Source organism: Podarcis raffonei, chromosome 8 (assembly GCF_027172205.1).
Source record: "Podarcis raffonei isolate rPodRaf1 chromosome 8, rPodRaf1.pri, whole genome shotgun sequence".
Classification (NCBI taxonomy): Eukaryota; Metazoa; Chordata; class Lepidosauria; order Squamata; family Lacertidae; genus Podarcis; species Podarcis raffonei.
This window is the reverse complement of record NC_070609.1, coordinates 11319200-11345300: the sequence shown is the minus strand read 5'-3', so window position 1 is coordinate 11345300 and position 26101 is coordinate 11319200. Positions and strand designations below refer to the sequence as shown.

Sequence of the window (26101 nt, the reverse complement as noted above, 5' to 3'; positions counted from 1 at the left end):
GCTGGTTTTGTCTTTCAAAACTGATCTACCCTGCACCAAACAGGCCAGAAACTTAAATAAAAAAAAACCCCATACATATTTGCGCACGTGGAGCAGGGACCGCAAACCTTCCTGTTTCTGCTCCAGGGCTGTCTGTGCCTGGAATTGGAGATGGCAGCTTCCAAGCCTGCTTTGGAACTCAACCCAGACAAGTTGCAACAGGAAGACTGGGCAGTGCTGAGGATGATGGGGAGGGAAGCTGGCAGCGAGGAAGGCTAGCAAGAAGAAAGGAATGCGAATGAGTTGAAACTGTTATTCAGTCTTCCCTACGAAGTCCTTTCAATGCATGGGAAGCGAAGGAGCAGCTGCAAGGAATGTGTATCCAAGATACAGTGGTACCTTGGTTCTTGGAATGGCTTGGCTCCTGAACGCTGCAAACCCAGAAGTGAGTGTTCCAGTTTGTGAACGTTTTTTGGAAGCCAAACATCCGGCATGGCTTCCAGTTGAGTGCAGGAAGCTCCTGCAGCCAATTGGAAGCCGTGCCTTGGTTTTCGAACCGTTTCAGGAGTCGAATGGACTCCTGAATGGATGAAGTTCGAGAACCAAGGTACCACTGTACACAAGGGTAAGGGAGATGGATCTGCACTCAAACTGCTCATTAGAGCCAGGAGGGTTGCAGGATTCTTCCCCTAGCTCCAGGTAGAGAGAGAGGTAAAGGTAAAGGGACCGCTGACCATTAGGTCCAGTCGTGGCCGACTCTGGGGTTGCGGCGCTCAACTCGCTTTATTGGCTGAGGGAGCCGGCGTACAGCTTCCGGGTCATGGGGCCAGCATGACTAAGCCGCTTCTGGCGAACCAGAGCAGCGCACGGAAACGGCGTTTACCTTCCCGCCGGAGTGGTACCTATTTAACTACTTGCACTTTGACGTGCTTTTGAACTGCTAGGTTGGCAGGAGCAGGGACCGAGCAACGGGAGCTCACCCCGTCGCGGGGATTCGAACCGCTGACCTTCCGATCGGCAAGTCCTAGGCTCTGTGGTTTAACCCACAGCGCCACCCGCGTCCCTTTAGAGAGAGAGGTAGAGGAGATTAAAACAGGAGGCATGGGAACTGTAGTTTTCCCTTCACAGAGCTACAATTAACCAGCATGCTTAACAAACTACACTTCCCAGGATTCACGTGCTTTAAATGTGCAGTGTGTGTGTGTGTTGTGCGTCTCCTGGAGCTCTCCCTAAGCAGATTTCAAAACACACAAGGTAGGAAAGGAAAGTAGGAAGGGAAGGCAAGCTAATAAGGAGCAGAACAACTGAGGTATGGTGTGGATCTGCCAACCTTTTGCTGCTATGATGCACAATAAGCAACCAGCAACCCACTATGCCTAAATAAGACTGTCTATGGGTACGGGAAGTTCTTGGGTCCCCCTGCACCTTGCACTTAATCCCTTTCTACCCAAAGCTGCCTATGCCAATTGTAGTGTCAGCTTGCATATTAAACAGCTGAAACCAAGATGTGGCCCTTGATTTGTCTGCTTAACAAGGTGTCATGATTAATCTTGATCCTTGGATCGATGCTCCTGTGTTATACAGGTGTTTGCTGCATTCAAACCTTGCAGTTTCAGGTGTACGTGTTAAAACATATGCAGCTGATGTTAGGTACAAAGTTCCAACATAAAGTATGAATGCTACTGCACACTTCAGGTACTTCAAAATAATCTGCCCCAGCAGTTAGCATAGATGACCAGCCTGCGATTAGAGCAGTGCTTTCCAAACGTTTCAGGTTGGTGACACACTTTTTAGACATGCATCATTTTGCAGCACAGTAATTCAGTTTTACAGTACAGTGGTACCTGGGTTTGCGTATGTCTTTGTTTGCATATGTTTTTTATTACAAACATGTCAAACCTGGAAGTGTGTGTCCTGGTTTGCAACCTTTTTTTGGATTACAAACTTCTTCTTTTTTATATTACTAACAAAAAAAATTTGGAGGCCCCATTGCCAAAAGCGCGCCTTGGGTTACAACCTGTTTTGGTTTACAAATGGACCTCTGGAATGGATTATGGTTGTAAACCAAGGTACTAGCAAACGGGAGGTTAAACTAACCCCTTTCCAGCTGCATGGGGAGCGTTTGAGCGACACACAAACTGCAGCCAACACACTGATGTGTCGCGACACACAGTTAGGAAAGCTCTGAATTAGAGCATCAGACGAAGACCAGGTTGGGGGATGGGGAGAGAGACTTGCCTAAAAATCTCCACGCAGGCATTGAGCAATTCCCAGTCATCTTTCCCTAACTATCTTATAGGGTAGTTGTTGTGAGGGTACAGGGAAAAATATATTTTATGCCATCCAGGGCATTTTGGAGGACAGGTGGCATAGAACTGCAATTACGTAAGAAAGTCCAAACCAGTCACATTTGACTTCAAAAGAAAACAGTTTTTTAAAAAACAACAGTAAGTAAGGGGACAGGGAAGAAGGAAACTGGAAGGGAAAGCCAAGAGGGTTCTGGGGTGAGTTGTATGGCTAAAACAAAATGAGGTTGGGTAAGAACTCCAAAAGAATCTCTCCAAACTCAGTAACGGGCATTAAAATCCCAGATACAGCTGGGGGTAAGCAACTGTAAGTGATGCACATTAGGGCAATAAGAAACCTAACTTTGCAGATTTGCTTGTAGGGTCTGAACTGGTGGTGAGCAATCGGCGGAGAGCTCTCAGGGTTGCAGTGGGAGCACGTTGAAGGCGTCGACCCAGTGTGCAGCAGCTGCAAAGAGAGTAAATTCTATTGTAGGGCTCATTAGGAAAAGGATTGAAAATAAAATTGCCTATATTATACAAAATCTATGGTGCAGCTGCACTTAGAATCCCATGAACGGTTTTGGTTGCCATGCCTCAAAAACTACATTGGCTCAGAAAACGGTAACCAGAGCGATCACGGACATGGATCAACTCGCTTACAATACTGGGGATTATTTTAATTTTTTTATGATTGAGGAAAACAGCAAGTAAGATGGGGAAGGTGCAGAGAGAATGGGTTGAGAGAAGTCTATTATAAGAACTGAGGGCCATCTCATGAAGCTGAATGTTGGGAAATTCAGCTTACACAATGGAAAGGACTTACTCGTACAGCGCATAGTTAAAAACTGGGGGATTTGCTCCCACACAATAGAGTGCCGGCTACCAATTTGCATGGCTTTAAGAGGAGATTGGACAAATTAATGATAGCTTTGATACCCTCCATTGCAGCTATGGTTTACCTTCCACTGTCAGAGGCAATGTGCCTCTTAGTACCAGTTTGTGGGAACTGCTGGTCCTGCACTCATGTGCATTGCAAGCCTCCCATAGACATCTACTTGCCCACTGTAAGAACAGGATACTCAAATATCTGGGCCTTTGGTCTGATCCAGTAGACATTTGGGGAGCCAGGCAAAGCCTACCCTGTTTCAGTTGGCATTTGTGCTTTAACTCGGTCACGTTTGCCAGTTCGTTAACTTTGCTTCGTATTTTATGTTTCAGATCTAGCCCTGCAATGTCTGAATTATAGCTTTTACGGCTTTTGTTCTTTCATTCTGCTAGCCTGAGTTTGGCTTCTGCTATATGTTTTGTCACTTGCATTTTCACATCGCATTATATTTTTATGATGTGCTACTGTTTGTCAAGCCACCTTGAGTGCAATTTGTAGAAAGGCAGCACAAAATAAATAAATTAAAGCATCTCTCTCTCTCTCTCTCTCATGCACACACACACACACACACACGCACGCATGCGACCACCAGACCAGAATCAAGCTTTCAGGCTGCAAGCAATTCTGGTTGAACATTTCAGTACAGAATTTATCGAAGGAGGCGGACGCTCCATTGAGGAATCGCTGATTTCATTTCTGGTCCCTCGTGAAAGTGACGCGTGTATGTAGAAGGAAATGGGGAGAGACCAGTAGAAGCAAAGATGATAAAGGGTTTGGAATGCAGAGCAGGCTAGAAGAAAGTGAAGGGAAAAAGAGAGAGGTACATTTAGTTGGGGGGGGGGCAGATTAAGACAGTGGGATAAGCATCTTCAGATATGTAAGAGTCTGCCAGTTACAGAAATTCTCTCTTGCTGCCACTGATGTTTTTGCAATTTTGATTCATCCTATTCCATTCTTATATACCCTACAGTGAGAGGGGGGAAACTTTCCCCCCTGTTGAGGGCCGCTTTGCCATGGGGACAATCTGTTGGAGGCCACATGCCAACTATGGGCACGACCCCTTCCTTTCCCTCTTTCTTCCTCCCATTTATCTCACATTCCACCCTCCTCTTTCTCCTAACTGCACAGATGGCTTTGCAAGCCCCCTACTTGCCTGTTTAAATTTACAGGTGTCTCATAGGAATCCCAGGCAGGAGCAGGGAGGACCTACAACCCTTTTGGATGGCAGTCCTACAAGAAATATGCAAAATAACTACACAGGTATTAGAAGCCACCCCAGAACTAGCAGGTGAAATCATCAGTGACACACTGGGCAATGTATATAGGACATAATATTGAATTAGCAGCATGGGAAAGGTTATGGAACGTTGATTTGGAATTTACAGCATGCTATGTGATAAAAAAATTATATGAAAATGGTGTATAGATGGTATCTGACTCCTAGTAAAGTAGCAAAAATATATAAGTCGGAATCGTTGGAAATGTAAAGAGAAGGAGGGTAATTTTTATTCCATATGTGGTGGTCATTTAAGGTAGCAAAAGCTTTCTGGTAAATGATTTATAATAAATTGGGGGAAAATGTTGAAGATAACCTTTGTTTAGAAATACTTGGTGGAGAGGTACCTAAAGAACAGAAAAAAATATTTATGTATGCTACTACACATGCCTGAATGATTTATGCCCAGAGATGGAAAGAAGAAACAGTTCCGACAAAGGAGGACTGGCAAACAAAACTGATGGAATACGCAGAGATAGTGAAGCTTATGGGAAGAATAAGAAACCAAGAAGATAGACTTTTTAAAACAGAATGGGAAAATTTATTGATTAATTGAAAATACATTGTAAGCAACTTAAAATATTAGCAGGGCTGACATTAGGGTTGCCATATTCTCAAAAGTGAAAATCCAGACAAAGGTGTTGAGCTTTTTGGGGGAACATCTCCCTCTCAAAATACATTTTTGGGCTTTTCTTGATTTTTTTTAACCATAAAAAAAACAAAACAAATCACTCTACGAACGTTTGGGTTTTCTCAGTTTCTTCAGCTGCCCAGACACCATTTTGCAGCCCAAATCCTGGATATGTCCAGGAAAACCCAGACTCATGCAGTAAGAAATAACAAAATGAGAACATAAGGGAAAATTCATAAACAGGTTTGAGCTGGAAAAGCTGTAGTAAAAAAGATATAAACTAAGTAAATGGAGAAAGGAGGGGAGGGAAGTTGAAAGAAATGTAGACTAACTTTGTTGGGATTTTTGCTTAAAATATTTGTAAAATGTGAACGTGAAAAATGTACTGGCCCTACTGAATATTTTCCAAGACAGGAATATGCTCACTCACACTATAAAGAGCTTATAACCCACCTACTCTCAGCAGCCAGAAGCATCATAGCTGGACCCTGGAGAGACCTGTTGATTTATAGACCGCTCTGCCACAAGGTACTGTAATGGCAAATGCCTTTCAGTTGCACAGATTCATGGCGAACGATCCGTTTGCCACTTAGTGGCCATAAGGCATAATGGCTAAATGGAAACGCTTAAGTTCATGACAGCACACAATGGGAGAAAGGCTTTATTGCCAAGGATGAGGAAGCTGTGAGCTGTGAGCCTCTTGGTCCTGTTGGCATCCCAATTCCCAACAAATCCCAGCTGGAACAGCCAGTGGGCAGGAATGGTAAGCGGTGTGGGCCGACCACATCTGGAATGGCAGGCTGCAGTTTATCCCTCACGGAGCTACAGTTCCCAGCGTCCTTAACAAACTACTTGGAGGGAAGCCACATGCTTTAAATGTATGGGGCAGATGTGACCTAGGATGGAGGATACAGGTGCGAGAATGCGAAGAAAGCAGCTTACTGTACAAAGGTAGTATTTGCATTCGTAGATCTAACCCCCAGTTGCCTCTGGCCTTGCCCACACTGGCATGTGGCCCCTGGAAAGTTGCTCATAAGGGATTGTGGCCCTCAAGCTGACGAAGATTCCTCACCATGCTATAACATAGTTGGGGGGTGACCATGATGTGCCAACCAGTGTCTGCCTGCATTCCTTTTACCAAGTTGTGTTTTCTTTTCTGTCTCCTCATTTGGATAAGACTTCTGTTTTCTTGCCTCTAGTAGCTTCCTTGACTCTGCTGGTTAACCACACTGGCATCCTCTCGGCCCATTTGGATACCTTCTAGCAGAGCTTCTCTTATTGTTGTGGTTTTGAATCATGCCAAGCATTCTGGAGAGATGTGATCCTCTTGACTTTCCTCTTTTTGAAGTCAAATGTGATTTGTGTGGGACTCTCTTGGCAACGGTCTGTTCAAGACATCTAACGAAAAATAAAAACCTAACTATCAGTTTGGAAAAGGGTCTGTCCATTTGTTCCCTATACAGTGGTACTTCAGGTTACATGCGCTTCTGGTTACAGACTCCGCTAACCCAGAAATAGTGCTTCAGGTTAAGAACTTTGCTTCAGGATGAGAATAGAAATTGTGCTCCAGTGGCGCGGCGGCAGCAGGAGGCCCCATTAGCTAAAGTGGTGCTTCAGGTTAAGAACAGTTTCAGGTTAAGAACGGACCTCTGGAACAAATTAAGTACTTAACCCGAGGTACCACTGTAGGTTCCAGCCGCTTCTGGAGATATCGCGGCCAAACATGGCGCCAGGGTTCCTGCGGCGGGGGCAGAGGAACTCATCAACATTGGATGCCAGCTGCCATTTTGAACCAAGATGGCAGACCAGAATGTGACTTGGGCGTGACTTTACACAATCTTTGGCGCGAGGGGTCCCAACTAAAATGAAAAACGCTATCCATTAAGAAACCTCGCAACCTTCTTTGGATTCTAAACATAATTGTTTAGTGCCGGTAACTCCCAACCTAGTAAAAAAAAAAATGATGTTGTTGATGCAAGGCGGTGGTAAAAGGAGAGGCAGTTTGCACATGCTCAGATGCACTCTTGCTATGTGCAATTCTCACCGCCCTAAAGCTGAGTGTCGGTGTGGGGGGGCGGAACAGGTGTCTGGGTACACATCGCAGCTTAGGTTCACAGATGCGCGCGCGCAATCCCGCTCCTCGCGGGCCGCCGGAGTGAGTCCGGATTGCAGCGAGCCTCATCAAGATTCTGTGCGCGCCGGCGAAGCGATGCAGCGCATGCCAATGCGCCTCTCTCCTCTCCCTCCTCCGACGCCGCGCTCCCCTCCCCAAGTCAACCACCCCCTCCCAGCAGTGGGAGCCTGATGAGAGGGAGAGAAAAAGGCAGTGCTGCCGCCGGCCAACGCCCCTCCCAGCCTCGACACCCCCAAAGGGACACCCCCCCCAGCCCAGCCACCTCCGCTTCCGCGCATCGCCCACCCCCTCTCTCCACGGGGGTGTAGCAGGATAACGGGAGGGCGGAAGAAGAAGGGAGAAGGAAGGAGCGTTTTGGCTGCTGCGGCTTTGGCAGCCAACAGATCGCAGCCTCTGGCCTCCCCCGCCTGGCTTTGGGGGGTGGGTGGTAACGGGGGGGGGAGGAGGAGGAGGGGGCCAACCGGAGAGATCTCGTTCCTCCCCATCACCACCCCCCGGGAGGACCATCCAGACGTGGACCGCGGATCTTCGCCCCTCCACTTCGCTTGCCTCCGCCGCCGAATGATTGAAGAATCGTAGAGAGAGAGAGAGAGAAGGGGGGGCGCTGCGTCTCTCCCACCCAATTTGCAGAAGGAGGCTCGACGTTTGCTCCCAGAATCCGGAATTTGGGGGGGGGGGTGAGCCAGAAGAAGACAGCGTTCGATTACAGAGGAGGGGGGTCCGGGAAGGGGGTCCTACCCCCACCCCCACCCCCCGAAAAGGGGGGTGCTGCATCCTGGAGAGACGGACATGGGGAGTTTCCTATTTTATGGGCAGTTCTCCCCCCCTGGACAGGAGGGGGCCTGCGAGGCTTTGACTCCTGAGACATCTGATTAGCCCCCCCCCTCCTCCAACAACCCCACACGACCCTGAACTTGCTGTGCACCACGGTTTGGCTGCAAGGGGCTGGGGGGGCCAGGCCCCCTGGGAGCAAAGGACCCCTCTTGTCTCACTCTCTCCCCCCCCCAACCATTTTCTTCTCTTGAGCCTTGCGGTACTGGGGCTGTTTTCTGGATGGAGAGGTGATCCGAGAGTTCTCCAAGGATACTCCGTGGAAGGGAGATTCTGAGGGAGCCGAAATCTGGAGAGTGTACGCTTTTATTTTCCAGAGAAATATATATATATATATATAAAAGAAAGGGGTGGGGGCGACCGGCCTCTCCCCAAGGAAGACCACAGAGGAAAGTGGGCCTCCCCCCTCTCGAAGAGGGGGAGCTGCAAGGAGACAGAGGCCGGGGGGCGCAGTTCACGGATTCCGTAAGTGGGGAGCACTTCGCTCTTTCATTTCTTCGGGGGGGGGATGTGGGGTGGGCGAAAGAGGGTGCCTCTGTGTTTGTTGTCCCCCTTTCCTCGCTCCCTCGGATGTGGCCTCAGTCCAAGGGCCCTACAGGCATATGTGAGGGTGATGGGGGGGGGAATTGGTGGGTCTTGGAGGGGGGCAGGGATCAGAAGGGGGTGTTTGGATTTGAGGCTGGTGGGTGGGTGGGTTGCCTTTCAGATGTTGTGTTTGGGCTGAGTGGTTGGGTGGCTCGACGGAGACGTACAACGTAGAAGGTGGTGGAACTGGGTGAAATGGGTTTTTGGGATGAGTGGGTGGGGGTCGTGGAGAGGGTGGGGAGATGCCACACGAAGATGCAGTTTATCTTCCCATCTGCCCACCCTCCTGCACCATCCACCGCTTGCCATAGATCATGTCTTTCCCCTCCTAATCTCGCCTTGCATCCCATCTCCCCACCAAAAAAAGCCCCCAATGAATTATTACATTTGAGCCGCACGCTCACCGCCGCTTTAGAAAAAGACTTATTTACAGCAGCCGAATACCCCAGGGCTTCCCCCTCTCCACTGCCTCTCCCTCGCCTTCCTAGGCTTTCTGGCTCCCTCAATCTAGGCCAGAGAGCTCTCTTGCTCTCCCAGTTGGCCTAGGTTGTTTCTGTTAGCCAGGCCCATCAGCCGAGGCCACAGCCCTCCCTTCTCCTTGTTAATGGAGGGGATGGTGCAGGTGAGTGGCATCGGACAAATCCAGGGGCTTTTCCAGCCCAGTAGGCAAGGCCGACAGAGTCTCGGTTGGAGAGCAGAGATCTGGGGATAGCTAAGGAATACATGTGTCGGAGATGGGTTTAAGCCCGCACAAGTTTCTAGCCCACATTGTGTGTGTGTGTGTTCACTAGTGCACTTGCTCACAACTGGCTGCTGCACCAGTCTTTTGTGGCGTATTGGTGGTCTAAGGGGCGGAAAGAAAGAAAGAAAGAGAAAGGGCCAACTCTGTTTCAGGATACAAAGGCCCCGTTGCCTCTAGGCCATTCTTAGTTGCCACGGGCTACACAAAGTCTGCCTGCCTGCGCAAGTCTCCTTCACTCCCTGTGTAATTTTTAAGAAACACTTCTCTCGTTCTGTCCCCTTTCCTGGCTCTTCTGCAAATCTCTGTCTGTGTGTCAGAACAGAACCATCAGAAGCTTCCCAGCTTCGCCCACCCTGGAAGGTAGGCCTCTGTTGCTATAATTTCTCGGTCCATTGTTCTCAAGTTAGACTTTAGGCCCACAGACATTCCCTGCTCTGTTTCCAGCTCCTTTACCCCACAATGCAGTTCACTCCTTGTTTCCTTCCTTCCTGAAGGAGGTCTCCTGAGGTCTCTCCATCTTCTGACGTCTTCTTTTGCATCCTCTCAAGCCTCTTCGCCACAGTCCCAATCCTTCTGCCCAGGACACCTGCTTGGGCAACTCTCGGGTTCAACCCCCCCCCCCCCGTTCCATAACACCAGATATTCTCGCTGGTATCTCCAGCTCCCGCTCCCACAACCCCACCTTCCGCTCCAAATCCTCCCCATGCAAAACAGAGGCAGGCTTTTGAGACTTAGGAAGCGGCCTGCCATCAGGCAAACTATTTGTCCACCTAACCCAGTGCTGCCTGCTCTGACTGGCAGTCACACTCTCGCATCTCAGGCAGAGGTCTTTCCTGATCCCTTTCTAACTGGAGATACGAGGGATCAAACCCCTGGACCTTGTTCCTGTAGAGCACTGCGTTATGGTCCCACCCTCAAGCTCCCATCCCACATTGATTCCACATTGGGTTTCTTAATGCAGGCTTCCCACTGGGACACCTAGTTGGCCACTGTGAGGACAGGATGCCTGATCCTGCAGGGATCTTCTTTCATTGTTCCTTACAAACCCACCTACATGTCTGGAAGCAGCAATGACCAAGGATGGGGCACCATTAACGACTGTTTGGAAGAGGGAAATTCAGCAACTTTTCTGCCCCACTTGCTGAAATTCTCTCTCTTGCACAACAGCTGTAGTTACAGTTGGGAACCTTCTCCTCCTCTGTCCATCCTAATAGGGGGCCCCTTTCTTCCCAATCTCCCACCTACACCTCTCCCCAAACCGAACCATTAGGAAGCACCCCCAGTGACCTCTCTCCTGCCATCAGTTACCTTGCACACCTGCCTTGTATCTCACTATTGCAACCTCCTGCATAAGCTCCCTGCTTCCCCCTCCAGCCACGGCGTGTTTCCTTTATCCAGGATGCACCTCCTTGCTCCTAACCCAACCCGCTTGGTTGGTTCTTTGTTGTCATCCCAGCCTGCCTCCATTCTCCCATCCCCAATCTGCCCCTAGGGAAGCCACTATCTCCTCCTCCTGTGGTGCCCTTTGCTCTCCCCCCAACATACTTCCATCCTCCTTGTTTGCTCCTTGGATGTAACCCTTGCCTCTCTCTCTGTGTGTGATGATGTGACCTCTTCCTCTCTCTCTCTCTCTCTCTCTCTCTCTCTCTCTCTCTCTCTCCTGACTCCCTCCCTTCCTTTGAATCTCACACCCAACACCCTTTGCTTTCCATTAAGAGCCGGCTCTGCCATTGCTTAGCAGGGTGAAGTGGCCCGACTCAGGTAGCAAATTTATTTGGTGGAGGTTGGCGGGAAGAGCAGCAAATTGTTAACGACTTAGTTGGCGCCCACCATGGTGGGCCCTAAAACTAAGGAGGCTTTCTTATTCGGATCTCATCCGGCTTCCACACGGTGCCCTGTGCCCGCTTACTTCCCTCTTTTCCTTCTCTCCAGTGCCCGCCTCCTTCTCCTCTCCTGACCAGCTGGGAATTTTGGAACCCCTGTGCCCTATTTCCACCCCCTTTGCTCCCTGCCCCTTTCTGTCTTGGGTGCGCAGCAGCCTTGCCAAGCAGCTGTTGAGGCCGCGGGTGGCGGTTGGTGAGGAGAGGGGTAGAGCTCTGCCCCTGCCAGCCCCAGTTAGCATCTCCCCATCCCCCTGGCAGCTTCACCAAGCTCCGTGGCAAGAGACGGAAACGGATCCCAGACAGGGACCCAATTGCTGTGACAGCCACAGCAGATTTGCCGAGGCCTGGGTGTCGCAGCCTTCCTGGGGCTTTGGTGGAGTGTGGTGGTGGTGGTGGGGAGGAAATGGGGTGGGGGGGCCAGGGAAGTGCATGGGTTTGTGTCTCTCTCTGTGTTTAACGTGTCTCTGTGTGGCTCAGGAAGCGAAAGGGAAAGGACAGTGGCGTTTCTGGGTGCCAGGGAGCTCAAAAAGGTCTTGTTTCCTTATCCAAGCTTTCTTGCTCTGTTTGCTGGGAAGAAAAGGAGCTGTTTTATTCAGGGGGAGTTTTTCCTGGGGAAGAAGGGATGGGAAGTTGCAAGGAAAATGCAAGCGTCTGAGGCTGGAGGGTGCCAGCGTTAAGCTCTGGGTCCCCAGCAACAACTTGGCTGCTTGTTTGCAGTCTGTTGTGGCACCTGCTTAGGAAATGTGCATGTTTCGTGGCCTGGCGTGTCTCCATGACTGTATTCACATGCTCCGTTTGAAGCACTATAAACTGTCATGGCTTCCCCCAAAGGATTCTGGGAGCTGCAGGTCCCAGAGTGGAATAATTATCATTCCCTCTTCCCAGGGAACTCTGGGGATTGTAGCTCTGTTAGCGGGGTAGGGCGGTCTCCCGACAACTCTCAGCTCCCTTAACAAACTGCAGTTCCCAGAATTCATTGGGAGGGGGAGCCACAACTGTTTAAAGTGGTATCACAGTGGTTAAAATGTTTGGTGTGACCATTGTTCAAGAGCTGGAATCCTTAATGGAAATAAGTCTTTCCCCAGTGTAGGACTGGAGTGTGGAAAGTCTGGCTCTCCAGAGATGCTGCTGGACTACAACTCCCATCATCCCCAGCCGTCGTGGCCAATGCCACCTGCGAGGCCACCGCATTCCCCAGTTTTCTCTGTGGGTCTAGGCTGGGCCTGCGGGATTTGTGACTACATTTCACCAGCAGCGGAGAAACATCTCTGCTTTGCTTTCTACCCGAGATGGCAAAGATGGGGCAGTGTTGTTGAGCATTTTGCGGCTGCAATAAATCAGGGGTGGGGGCTGCAATTCAGCTTGATGGGTCGTGTTCAGCAGGCACAGCTGGTGGGCACAGGGATGCTTGTGACTTTGGACACTGGTGGCGATTTTACGACCCACCACAATAGGAGATCAACATGTGCGCTGTGCTGTGAAAACGATGCAGAACATCTCCCTGGAATGCTACGCGGTGTCCATTTCTTTCTCAACCACCTCCTTCTGAATCCCTATTCCCAGACCATAGGTTTTTATCAACGAAGTATACCCCTCAGCCCCCATCGCAAAAATACCAAAGTCTAAGCACTGACATCTGCATGGGGCCCTATTTATCCCTTGTTATTCTTGTCCCTCTCCTTTTGTTTTGTCTCCCACAGCCAACGTTTAGACTGTAAGTTGCTTGGGGCACAGACTGATCTGCCTGCTGTCCTCAAGTACATTGATGGTTCTAGAGAGGAATGTTCCCCTTAACTTGAAAGAGTTTGAGGCATGCACTTGTACTCTGGTTTTGTCCTACTGAGAATAAGCCCAACTTCTTTTCTTCTACACGTGCAGTAAAATGTGTTGGGAATGAGGTAGTAGAGTCCTTGAATGGGAGAGGACTGTACCACTTCACAGGCTGCAGGGAGCAATTGCTTCCCTAAATGGTGGAAAAATCCCTATCAACCCCCCCCCCCAAAACCCCTAAAGCAAAACATCAGATTGTTCATAATAAGCCTTAACAGTTCAAAAGACGTAAGATAAGTTTTCCCCAACCTGGTGTCTTCCAAAGCTTTTGGGCCAGAACTCCCATCGTTCCTTGCCGGTGTAGCGGAGAGTTGTAGCCCCAAACTCCCAGAAGTTGGGGAAGGCTGAGTAGGAGTTCAGAAATGTAACATTTCTATGCACTGATTAAAAATTCAGACTTAACAAGTGGAAAATCTAGAGCGGTGATCTTCAGCTTCTCCAGAACCGAGGCCCACCTCTGATTCCTAACCTGCAATGTGGGACCTGCTTTCCCACATTCTCTTTTGATCTATACTTACTATAATATGCTAATGAGGCATATTATTGAATCTTGAAATGGCAATTCACAGAGCAATGGACACAGTGGTATCTTAGCATTACTACTAAATGAAAACCAGCAAGAAATTAACTTCCCCCTGATTCCAACCCTACTGCAGGAAGTGGAGTGAGGCTGATGTTTTTATCCCTGCTTTTTCTACCCTCCAACATTTCTTCGATGAAAATAGGGACATCCTATTCAGTTGTTCAGTTGCTGCTGCCTTCAGATGTCTTCTACAGGTTGTATCTCCTTGGCTCGGAGGTTGCATAACTCCATACCCTCCAACATTTCTTCGATGAAAATTTGTTGTTGTTGTTTAGTCGTTTAGCCGTGTCCGACTCTTCGTGACCCCATGGAGCAGAGCACACCAGGCACTCCTGTCTTCCACTGCCTCCCGCAGTTTGGTCAAACTCATGCTGGTAGCTTCGAGAACACTATCCAACCATCTCGTCCTCTGCCGTCCCCTTCTCCTTGTGCCCTCCATCTTTCCCAACATCAGGGTCTTTTCCAGGGGGTCTTCTCTTCTCATGAGGTGGCCAAAGTATTGGAGTCTCAGCTTCAGGATCTGTCCTTCCAGTGAGCACTCAGGGCTGATTTCCTTCAGAATGGATAGGTTTGATCTTCTTGCAGTCCATGGGACTCTCAAGAGTCTCCCCAGCACCATAATTCTTTATGGTCCAGCTCTCACTTCCATAAATCACTACTGGGAAAACCATAGCTTTCACTATACCGATGAAAATAGGGATGTCCTAAAGAAAAGCGGAACGTTCTGGGATCAAATCGGGAAACTGGATGGCTTCTGTAAATCCGGGTCTCTCCCTGGAAAATAGGGGCTCTTGGAGGGTCTGTAAACTCTCATATCCTGTAACCAGACTTCTGCCATCACTTCCTGGGTCCCCTTGTTGCTGCCATGATGTCAACTGCTGGGCAACCAAGCTACCCGCAGAAGGAGACACTTTGGCATTACAATCCCCAAAGTACTTCCATTCTGGGAGAAGTCTAGAAAGCCGTCAAGACAGACTGGAAAGCAAGCAGAGTGTCCCTTGTTCCATTGAAAAGCTCCCTCACTAAAGACGTAACTCTAGGAAGGTGGGCCACGTGGTTAGCCAGAAATGCTGTTTTTATTGAAAAAAAAGGCTCTTAACTATCTCTTGACCCATCGCGAAAATGAGTGTCTTGTCCGAAGAAGTTGCTCTAGCCCAGAAACTGCATAAAATGCTCCTTTGGTTTGGTCAGCCTTAGCTTGGAGTCCAACATGGCAGCGTCAGCACTGTCGTGACCTATCTGGTATGGCCTCACTTCCTCCCTGTGGGTCCTGACCCACTGGTGGAAGACCTCTGATGCTGAACAGAACAATCCATCAATTTATTATAGGCAGTACAGCAAGCACTTTAAAAAGCATGCTGTGCAGGGAAATCTCACAGCAGCACAGGTTGAGAACAGTTGTACTGTATAAAGCAGGCATAGGCAAACTCTGGCCCTCCAGATGTTTGGGACTACAATTCCCATCATCCCTGACCACTGGTCCTGTTAGCTAGGGATGATGGGAATTGTAGTCCCAAACATCTGGAGGACCGGAGTTTGCCTATGCCTGGTATAAAGCTTCGATAATGTTGAGTGAGGCCCTAAAGATTGTTCTTCCAGGTTCAGGAATGGATTTGCTTGCTTCTTCTCACTGCTACAGATAGTAAGCAACTCCTTTGCCAGTGATACTGTTGGGATTTTACCCTCCATTAGATATTTAACATACAATTGAACTGACCTTCCAGGTAGTTTGATCAGCAAAAGGCCAATCCATCCATCCATCCATCCATTGACTGATTAAGCAATCAATTAATTAATTAACTGAAGGGGAGAACCATGTATGCCACTTTGAGCTTCCTTGAAGAAAAGTGTGAGATAGAAATGCAATAAGTAAATAAGCAAGTAATATAATTAATATAATGTATGCTGCTGAACTCCAGCACAGAAAATACAGAACGGAAGGGCACAGAACGTATTTTCTTTCTATAATATCGTGGTTATGATTTGATAGACGGGGTGCAGAAGAAGGGGAGAAACAACAACACCATGCGAAAAGGGGTGGGAAGTCGACAAAAATAAGAGAAAAGATGAAATTGTGTTTTGGCTGTATATGCTAAAAATGTTGAAACTTAATAAAATATAAAGGGAGGGAGGGATGGAGGAAGGAAGGGAAAGTAAGTAAGTAAGTTCTTTATCACTAGGGAGGTGAAATCCCTGCCAAACTTCATGTGCCCCCCCATTAGCTCTGAGACAGTGGATTTGAAATAGTGAAGGGTTTAAGGGACATGTTTACTTCCTGCAGTGGTGGCTTGCGGTATACCATGGAAAACGAGAGGGCCGGCTGGTCATTTTGGGATAGTTCTTCCTGCCTGATTTGCCAAGATGCAGACTGTAGAACAGGATTGTGCTCAGATGGCATATTGAGCTGGGCATGCAGACTGGAGCAGATCATGTGTTGATGCTTGCTTGAAGACTTGCGTGTGATTTCTTGGTTTCTAACATTTTTTCCCCCTCGGGGGCAGCGGCTGGATGTAGTGGAATTGATGGGTGCTGCCGCCTTGATGCTGCGAAACTCCCGGAGAAGGGAGTTGTCATAGAGAGCTCTGGGTTTCCTTTTCAAATACTATATCTGTGGCAGAGGAAATCAGATTGCATTTCTCCAGTACTGGCATTTTCAGGGTGCCAACCTGGCTTGCAACAGGGCTAGTTTTTTAATACCAGGCATCTGTGCTTGGACTGGAATATTTGTTTAAAGAGAGAGCTTCAGAGCATGTGCAGAATGGCCTCTCCCTGCAAACTGGCCACAGTCGAAGCACATCTGAACTTTCAAATTTTCCCTGCTTTTGCCACTTTGTCCTCTGTGCCCAACATATCAGTCAACAGGAATGCTCTGTCCCTCCTCTGTGAGCTTGCATGCATGTGGCTACTAGGCTAGAGTGTTTCATTCATTCATTTGTGTAATATATTTATGTCTTGCCTTTCTTCCGAGCTGGGATTCCAGGTGGCTTACAACACTTAAGAATGTATATATAAATTATAAAAATGCAAACTGGTTAGAAACAAAACTTAAAACACATCAGAACACATTTAGAACCAGTAATTGAAATCCAGTTTGCCTCTAGAGCAGCCCTGATCCTTAGTTTCCAAAGGTCTGCCTGAACAGGAAGGATAACAAAGAGGGAGCCAGTCTAACCTCTCTTGGGAGCGAATGCTGCAATATGGGAACAGCCACCGAAAAGGCTCCTTCTCATGTCATCACCAACCGGGCTTCTGATGTTGATGGGACCGAGAGGAGGTGCTCACCTGGGCATCTTAGCACCAGGGCAGGTTCATATAAGGAGATATGATCTTTCAGGTAGCCTAGGCCCAAGTTGTATATGCAGAGCTGACCTCAAGGATTTGGCTTTCAGGCTCCCTGATCCAGTGACTGGGTAGAAACTGCTGTTGTTTACAACAGGAGTTTCATTGCCATTGAGGTGGCATACCTGTGTCTCAGTTGGAATGGAAGTAAGGACCAAGGCCTTACCCACACTTGTCTTTTGCCCTGTTCTTTCCAGGCCCAGGTTCATGCCAGGAGAAGGAAAGCTGGTCCTAAACCTCTGCTGCCTTGCAGGATATCTTCAGGAGAATAAATGCCCAAGGAATAAACCCTTAGTCCCTAAGACGGTTGGATGGCACCTTGTACACCTCCTTCCACAACTCCAGTTCAGTGAGGCTGAGAGGGGGGTCTTGTCATGTGGGCAACCCAGGACCTCCATGCACACCGTCCAAGCTTGCACCCCGAGGAGGTCACTTTGGCATTGCTAACGCAGAGGTTCAATTTTACCCCTGGAGGCCAGTGTGGTGTAGTGGTTAAGAGTGGTAGTCTCGTAATCTGGTGAAGCGGGTTCGCTTCCCCGCTCCTCCACATGCAGCTGCTGGGTGACCTTGGGCTAGTCACACTTCTTTGAAGTCTCTCAGCCCCACTCACCTCACAGAGTGTTGCTGTGGGGGAGGAAGGGAAAGGAGATTGTTAGCCGCTTTGAGACTCCTTAGGGTAGTGATAAAGCGGGATATCAAATCCAAACTCTCCTCCTCCTCCTCCATTGTCTCTCAAGACAGATGGCTGCCAACACTTTATCTGACTTAATATAAGGCAAAACAAAAAAATGTTTTTCCTTCCAGTAGCACCTTAAAGACCAACTAAGTTAGTTCTTGGTATGAGCTTTCGTGTGCATGCACACTTCTTCAGATACCCTTCAGATGCATGCACACGAAAGCTCATACCAAGAACTAACTTAGTTGGTCTTTAAGGTGCTACTGGAAAGAAAAAAAAATTTTTTTTGTTTTGACTATGGCAGACCAACACGGCTACCTATCTGTAACTTAATATAAGGCAGCTTCTGTAGCTTGTGAACCCCACTTCCAAACTGAAGTGGTAAAGGGTGGGGGGATGTCTTCAAGGAAAGCATGTTTTACAGGAGTTGGGATATTAGTCTGCTTTGATCATTTGCAAGACTTCAGCCCTTCTTTAAGTGCAGGAGCTGAGGAGAGCGGCATGGGCAAAGTGGTCTCAGCTGTCCCTTGATAACTGAACTCCTAGGACTGGGAAATCTTTATAAACAATTATATGTAGATATACACATGCTGAGTTCGATGATCTGTCTGTTGAGCCTGTACATAAGTAAAGCCCCTACGTTGCAGGGTGAAGGTTAAAGATGCTTGTTGGGTCTGGGAAGGGTAAAGGCCACAGGTCTAGGGAATGAATCCGCGCAGGGGGACGAAGCCACTACCAGCATCTCTGTAAGCTGATTATCTCCACAGCCTTCTCCTTGCTAGGATTGCAGCTGGGAGCGCAGGAGGCCTTTGATCCCATTAAACTCTTACCAGGGCTTTGCCCACAGCTAATCGGGGACTTCCTGCTAAGAACCGCTGTAATACAACCTACCTCCGAACATTTAACGGAGGAAACGAGCCATGTTTAGGGTCTCTTTTTCTCGCCACCAGCTCAGTATGGGCTGGGCAGGGCTTTGAGAAAAGCCTTCTAGATTGTTGAAAAAAAGGAATCTAGCACACGACCCGCAGCTGTGGCTTCCTGCCCCCCCCCCAGTGTGATATGGGTAAGGGGTACTTGAACCTTCTCCTTGGTGCATGGGCATAGTTGGGCAGCTGCCCCCCCGTAAACAAAGTAAATAAATACAAATACTTCACTAAAAGTAGAAATGATCAGAATATTTGAAATTTAAATGCTTGCGGAGGTCTCTTGGGTGGTGTTGCGCTGCATTCTAGTGATGCAACTGACAATCCGACTGAGCAATAGACAGAGCCAGAGAGAGGGTATGACAGGCGGGTGTCCTCCCCCCCAACATCATCATCATCATCATTATTATTATTATTATTATTTATACCCTGCCCATCTGGCTCAGCTTCCCCAGCCACTTTGGGCGGCTTCCAACAAAATATTAAAATACAGTAATGCATCAAACATTAAAAGCTTCCCTAAACAGGGCTGCCTTCAGATGTCTTCTAAAAGTCTGGTAGTTGTTGTTCTCTTTGACATCTGGTGGGAGGACATTCCACAGGGCGGGTGCCACTACCGAGAAGGCCCTCTGCCTGGTTCCCTGTGACTTGGCTTCTCGCAGTGAGGGAACCACCAGAAGGCCCTTGGTGCTGGACCTCAGTGTCCAGGTAGAACAATGGGGGTGGAGACGCTCCTTCAGATCTTGGCTATGCCCAAGCCTTGGTGTGAGGAGCAACAGGCTGAGCTCACTTATTGCAGGAGAGCATAGGGACCTGCAACGGACCACGGATCCAACACATTGTCTACGCTTGGCTGGCTGTGGCTCTTTAGGATTCCATTTTTTTTGGGGGGGGGGTCCTCTCTCAGCCCTACCTGGAATGAACCTTGACCTCCTGCATGCTGATGCTGTGTCACTGAGCTGCCTCCTTCCCTGGAGTGATAAGTAGCAACCATTTCTTTTTATTTAAGTAATGTATTGATTAACTGGGATGTGGGTGGCACTGTGGTCTAAACCACAGAGCCTAGGGCTTGCCAGTCGGAAGGTTGGCAGTTCGAATCCCCGCGACGGGGTGAGCTCCTGTTGCTCGGTCCCTGCTCCTGCCAACCTAGCAGTTCGAAAGCACGAAGTGCAAGTAGATAAATAGGTACCACTCCAGCGAGAAGGTAAACGGCATTTCCGTGTGCTGCTCTGGTTCACCAGAAGCGGCTTAGTCATGCTGGCCACATGACCCGGAAGCTGTATGCCGGCTCCCTCGGCCAGTAAAGCGAGATGAGCACCACAATCCCAGAGTCGTCCGCGACTGGACCTAACAGTCAGGGGTCCCTTTACCTTTACCTGTTGATTAACTGGAACATTCATAGCCTCTTCCTCCAGTGTAAATACACCAGTCAGGGTGGCTAGGACTGTACAAAAGTTGCAATTTCATAAATAAATTTTTAGATATTTTTACTTTCGGTTTTTTTCTATTAAAAAGATTAGGTCTCTAGTAGGGCTGAGCGATATGTGGTTTTCAACATCGTTATATATCACCAGCTAAACATCACAATACAGTGGAACCTCGGTTGTTGAACGTAATCCGTTCCAGAGGACCGTTCGACTTCTGAAATGTTTGACAACCAAGGCACAATTGCCAGTTGCCAATTGCAATTGAGAAAATGGAGAAATGCGCCTCAGAAGCTGTTCAACTTTCAAGGCACGTTTGAAAATGGAAGCATCCACTTCTGGGTTGTCAGCGTTTGAAAGCCGAAACATTCGACTTCCGAAGCATTCAAGAACCGAGGTTCCATTGTATACCAATATATCACAATGTCTGAAATAAGGATGGAGCTACATAGAGACATTGGCAAGCTTCACAGTTTTTCTTGCATTATGATTTTTGCATAGCATACATATGATTCACAATATATTGCCAGGTCAAAAATTATGAAACCGATATCACAGTATGGACTTAAAACCGGTTTTGGATGATATATCACTATATTGCCCAGTCCTAGTCTCTAGCCCACAGATGGAGAACCTAAGCCCTTTGGACGCTGTTGGACTACAACTCCCATCATCCTTGACCATGCTTGCTGCAGCTGATGGGTATTGTAGTCCAGCAACTTCAGGAAGTTCCCCACAGGTTCCCCACACCTGCCTTATGGTTATGAAAGCTTGTGAGCGATATATTGTGTGGCATTTGTAAAGCCAAAAAGGAATTTGGTAGGGTTTCCAACAGAGGACGACTTGAGCAGAGCTTCCGTGTCTTGCTGTGCTGTGTCTAGAAGCAGAATGAATTATAGAAAGTAAGAGAAGAGATATTCGAAGCTCCTTTGACTGGGGATCGCAGTGGGACCGGGAGGAAAATGAATTTGTGCATCCGCAGGCAGCAATTCTTCTATCATGCTGCCTCTATGTCTCTGAAAAACGGTTCTGGGCACACATGAGGATTATCTCACAAACACGATGACCGAGTGCTGAAGCCCCAAGCTGGTCACAACAGCACAGCTATAGCCACAAATAAGATGCCCTCTAGCTTGTGTCTGAATTATGTGCTCTGTGGGCACCCATAAAGAGCAGACTCCCAGATTTATGCCTTGTCTTGTTTCGTGGGCACAGTTGAGGTAATAAGACGCTCCACCCCAGTGGTTTTCTCAAACGGCGTTCGGGGAAATCCCTGGGTTCATACTGGGGGTTCCTCAGGGACAAGATCAGTAATGGCAGACAAGTTTTACTGTCCCCCATTAACTAATCTCCCTTTGCATTAAGGGTTGCCATAAAGAAAAATCACCCTACTTGCCACACGTCTGGGTTTTCCTGGACATTTTTGCCAATTCAGCAGAAATCCTCCCGGGTGCCTTTTTGCAACCCGATTCCCAGATGTGTCTGGGAAAACCTGGACTTTTGGCAGCCCTACCTGCATGCAAGCTCTGTGTGAAGCCAGTTCAACCTGGGGAAGCAGGCTGATTAATTGGTTAGATTAACCATTTAAATATGTACGTGTGTGTGTATATGTATGTGTGAGTATGAAATATATGTATATCAGTGTGGGGTAGAGGTTTGAGTGCAGGACTACTGAACTAGGACCTGGGAGACCAGGGTTCAAATCTCCACCCAGCCCTGAATCCCGCTGAGTGACTTTGGGCCAGTCGCTGTCTCCCAGCCTGACCTACCTCACAGGGTTGCTGTGAGCACAAAAATGGACTGGGGGAGAAGTGTGTAAGCCACCATGATCTCTTTGGAGAAAAGGTGGGACATAAATGTGTGTTTGTGTGGGTGTGGGTGCGGATACACTTAGAATAACTTAAAATCATTTTTAAAACAATTACTCTTTTAAAAAAAACAACAGATCTCAGAAAACTTTTTTTTTGTCAGCTCCACTAGAATGCAACAGTAACCATTTTCTGTAACTATCTAATCACTGAACGTCACTTTCAATCCCTTATTTGCATATGTGGACCTGAGTGAAAACTATCTACAGTATCCCCCTGCTGGCCCAGGGTGAGAACCTCAGTACATAACAGTCACCTTCCACACACAGCTGCTCCTTGTCAGATTGGGACCTGAGTTCAAATCTATACTTTGCCATGAAGCTCCTTGGGCAGCTGTGCAGGGCCAGTGGCTTTCTTTCAGTTTGACCTACTTCGCTGGGTGGTTGTTAGAGTAGTCAGATGTAAAAAAAGAAAAGCATGAGGTTCCTGCACTTTTAAGAGTTGTATGGGGGAACGAGGGGGTGCACTGTTTTATATTTTGTCTCAGGCAGCAGAATGTCTTGGGCCTCAGAATGAGTCGCAGAATCCTCAATAGTGCAAAGTTTCTTCAGCAGACGGATCAATGTGGAAAAACTTCCATGAAAGTGGATATTCTGAAAAACCAGTATTCTACCAAAGGAGAGAGGCATATTCCAGGCCGTGTACGCACTATTCATTTAAAGCACATTCAAAGGACGTTCATTCCCTCAAAGAATTCTGGGCAATGTAGTTCCCCCCCTCACAGAGTTAGAATTCCCAGCAACCCTTAGCAAACCATAATGTTCAGAAATTTATGAGGGAAATAATGTGCTTTGAATGTACTTTAAAGGTATCGTGTGTGCATCCTAAGTCTCCAAAGGCTCTCTCAAATTGTGGATAATGTCTTTTTGGTTGGGGTGCCTCTTCAGAATGGTTTTTTAAAAAGAGAGCTTTTTTATTATTAAATTTCAAGTATAAGCAACATAAACAACTCCCGCCCCCACAGATGAGTGCAATATATCATGTCTGTATTGAAAGCAACTCCAATCAAAATGTCCATCACATTTAAGTGACCTTCCATAGATAGCTGTGAGATGCTGGCATGTTTTGTCAAGGCATATCTAATGAAACTGAGCCAACCAGCATAACATTTGTCGGAATTACAATATTTCTTTGTTCTTGTGGTTTGTGGGTTAATTTTTCCACGAGCAACCTGTCCAATAATTGCAGAGAAACTAAGTTTCCATTAAGTTTGGGTTTTACGACCTGGGTGCAATAATAGACACATGACAGAAAGTTTATAAAAATTACTTGTGAAATAGAGGAAGTCGAAAAATAGAGGGAGGGAATTCTTCTCTTATAGCTCTAGAACTCATGAACATCCAGGGGAAGCTGAATGTAGAAAGGTTCTGGACCAAAATATTATAAATTGTTGATATACGGCCTTTATCCAAAGAATCTGTGGAGTAAAATCCTATTTTTACACCTTCTTTGGAACACTATGCTCCTGGAGTTTTGCTAGCCTGTTGTTTATGCTGAAATTATTTTGTTGCCAGGCAGAGAGCTTTCTAATTCTTCCAGGGTTTCTGTTTATTTGTTTGTTAACCTTTTTAAGCAGCTTTAGAAGTTCTCTGTCAGCTGTGGGTTTGGTTTTGGTTTTTTTGTCATCTCTTTGTTGTTGCTTTATTTTCCTGTTTGTTAATTATGCAGGGACGTCTTGTATGGTTTTCCCCTTTTTTTGCGACCTGCCTTGGAAAGACCTGGACGTCCAAGGCAGAAATAGATAGAAAGAGTTGATGGGGGAGGGGCAGAGAGGAAGGTGGGTGAACAATAGAGGGAGAATTTAAGCCGTGTATTATAAATAGAAAAAAATGTCAGAGAACCCTAATTCACTCCCACCTACTCACATTAAACAGCAGCTCCTCGCTTTATTTATTGCTCTATCTCCCCTCCTTTATCTCGTTCGTAAGCTGAAGGTCTGTTATCTTGTCTCCTGCAAAAACCTCCTTGTGGGTAACAAAATCTTTATGTACCACATATTTATCTCTCTGTGTATGTGTGTGTATATCTGCTCCGCCCTCCTGAGGGCCATTTAATATAATCAAGAGGTAAAGGTTCCTTTGGACTGTACTATTTTGGGCTGCAAGTGTGCTGTTCTAAGCTAAATCTAATATTTCTGCCTAACATGCTCGTTTTGCATATATGTAGAGACTTTTGTTTTTATTTTTTAAAGGGGGGGAATGGAGTATTGTAATATCCCTTACCTGCCGCTTGTCCTGGGATAAATTGGACTGCTTGGTGCTTTCTGAATTTACACCCTGAACCTGAGCAATCGAACGCTCAGTCCCTATATGACTAAATCCCTATATTTAGGCATGGAGTTCTTCAACCACAGTTACCTGCTTAAGTGGGAACAAATATAGAAAATTCACGGGGTTGTGGGAGGACAAATTAAATATTGCGGAAAGCGATTTGCGCGTTAAAAGTGCTGTGTAAAACTTTAATCAACGAGATGCTGGAGGTTGTGCTGGTTGCCTCGGGGGAGAGCCAGGGGGAGGAACAGCGTAATCTTTTTGGGGTTTTTTTTTGGGGGGGGAATGGATGCTCAGTGGGCATAAACCCAGCTCATTCCCCTCTGTCTCCCACCTTTTCCAGAAGACAACAGGCTGGGCAGAAGGGTTGTGTTAGGGCAGTCGTATTTTCATCAGAGAACTGTTGGAGGATATGTGACAGGGCTTTTTCAATGGTGCTTCCCCATTCATGGAATGACCTGCCTGGCGATGTGCTTCTGTCTCCTCGCTTTTGACTTTCAGTAGAAACCTAAAAACATTGTTTACCTAGGTATTCTGTGGCCAAAAGACCCTGTTCCTGGCGACTAGAGAACACTGACTGTTTTTAGCTGTCTTTAGAATGTTTTTAACAGGTATTTATTTTTATTTTTATTTAGTTTTAAAATTATTATTGATGTTTTGGCTGCCCTGGGTTCTTTCAGGAAGAAAGGCGGGATATAAATTGAGTAAAGAAACAGTAATAAAGGTGAAATATACTCAGAGTCGCAAAGTGATTTCACGCTCTTTATTCAGCTCATAGTGGTGAGGAGGAATGAAAGTCCCCTCAAGTATCTGTTTTATAAACATTATTTACACAATGGGCTGCACATGATTGGCTAATTCCGGAATTGTCCTGTAGGCCAATCAGGTTGTGGATTCACTTCTATCTGCAGCTGTATTGGGTGGCTCCTGCCGACCAATCATACTGCTGCATTGTTCTAGGACCAATCAGACTGCTGCATTCTGAATCCTATTGTTCTAGGACCAATCAGACTGCTGCATTTTGGATCCTATTGGTCTAGGACCAATCAGACCGCTGCAGTTTGGATCCTATTCAACTCAGTACATAACAAAAGGTATGTCTTATAGCAGGCGTAGGCAAACTTGGCCCTCCAGGTGTTTTGGGACTACAATTCCCATCATCCCTAGCTAACAGGACCAGTGGTCAGGGATGATGGGAGTTGTAGTCCCAAAACATCTGGAGGGCCGAGTTTGCCTATGCCCTGAGGCACGAAACTAGCCGGCCACCTCAGGTGTGGCAAAGGATGCTATCCCATCACCAGTCCTGAATAAGATTTGACTTCTGTACGTAGAATGGGGAAGGAAGTCATCTTGCTCTTTGCGTCAGGTGACAAAATGTCCTGGGTCTGGCCCTGAGTCTGGACTATTTTCATCCTGTGGACGACATTCTGGCAGAGCTCCTGTGCATTTCAACACCTGTATAACCAGCAAAGAGTTAAGCGTGAAGGCTTTTTTCGCCACGGCCTTTCCTGCCAGTCGAAGCTTCGCTTCTTGAATGTTTTGTTCGTCCCACAGCTGCCAAAGTCGCAGGAGCCCTGCCAGAAGTAAAGTTGGCAACCTTGCATGCCCACCTGCTATTCCTTCAGTGCCGTCCTGGTGTCCTGCAATGAACCCAGCAAACCTATACTCCTCGTCCGTCTTCACAGCCTCGGCTTGGATGTCTCCCGGGGAGCCTTCTTGCTAGATTTTCTAACAGCACTTTAAACTGTAGCTTGTTTGTTTTGTTTTTTTATAAAAAGGGCTGAAATGCGGTAATTTAAAGCCCTTTAAGGCTGGCATATCAATTTACATCACAATGAAAGCTGCCTAGGTCAAGAAAACAAACAATCCAGCCTTTCCCACTAGGCCAACCCTGCTGTGAAGGAACACAAAGGCAGTGATATGATTAATACAACAACAGCAGACCTGATTCTG

General features: G+C 47.4%; 1 protein-coding gene across 2 annotated transcripts in view; it reads left to right on the top strand.

Annotated features, from left to right (window-relative positions):
• The first annotated feature begins 7338 nt into the window (after nt 1-7338).
• GRIK5 (glutamate ionotropic receptor kainate type subunit 5) overlaps nt 7339-26101 on the top strand; it is a 102957-nt gene continuing 84194 nt past the window's right edge. The window contains exon 1 of one of the 2 annotated variants that reach the window (XM_053397889.1): nt 7339-8490. The gene's annotated coding sequence lies outside the window, so the exon portion shown is untranslated. The remainder of the gene's footprint in view (nt 8491-26101) is intronic. The other variant, XM_053397888.1, reaches the window with a different exon arrangement.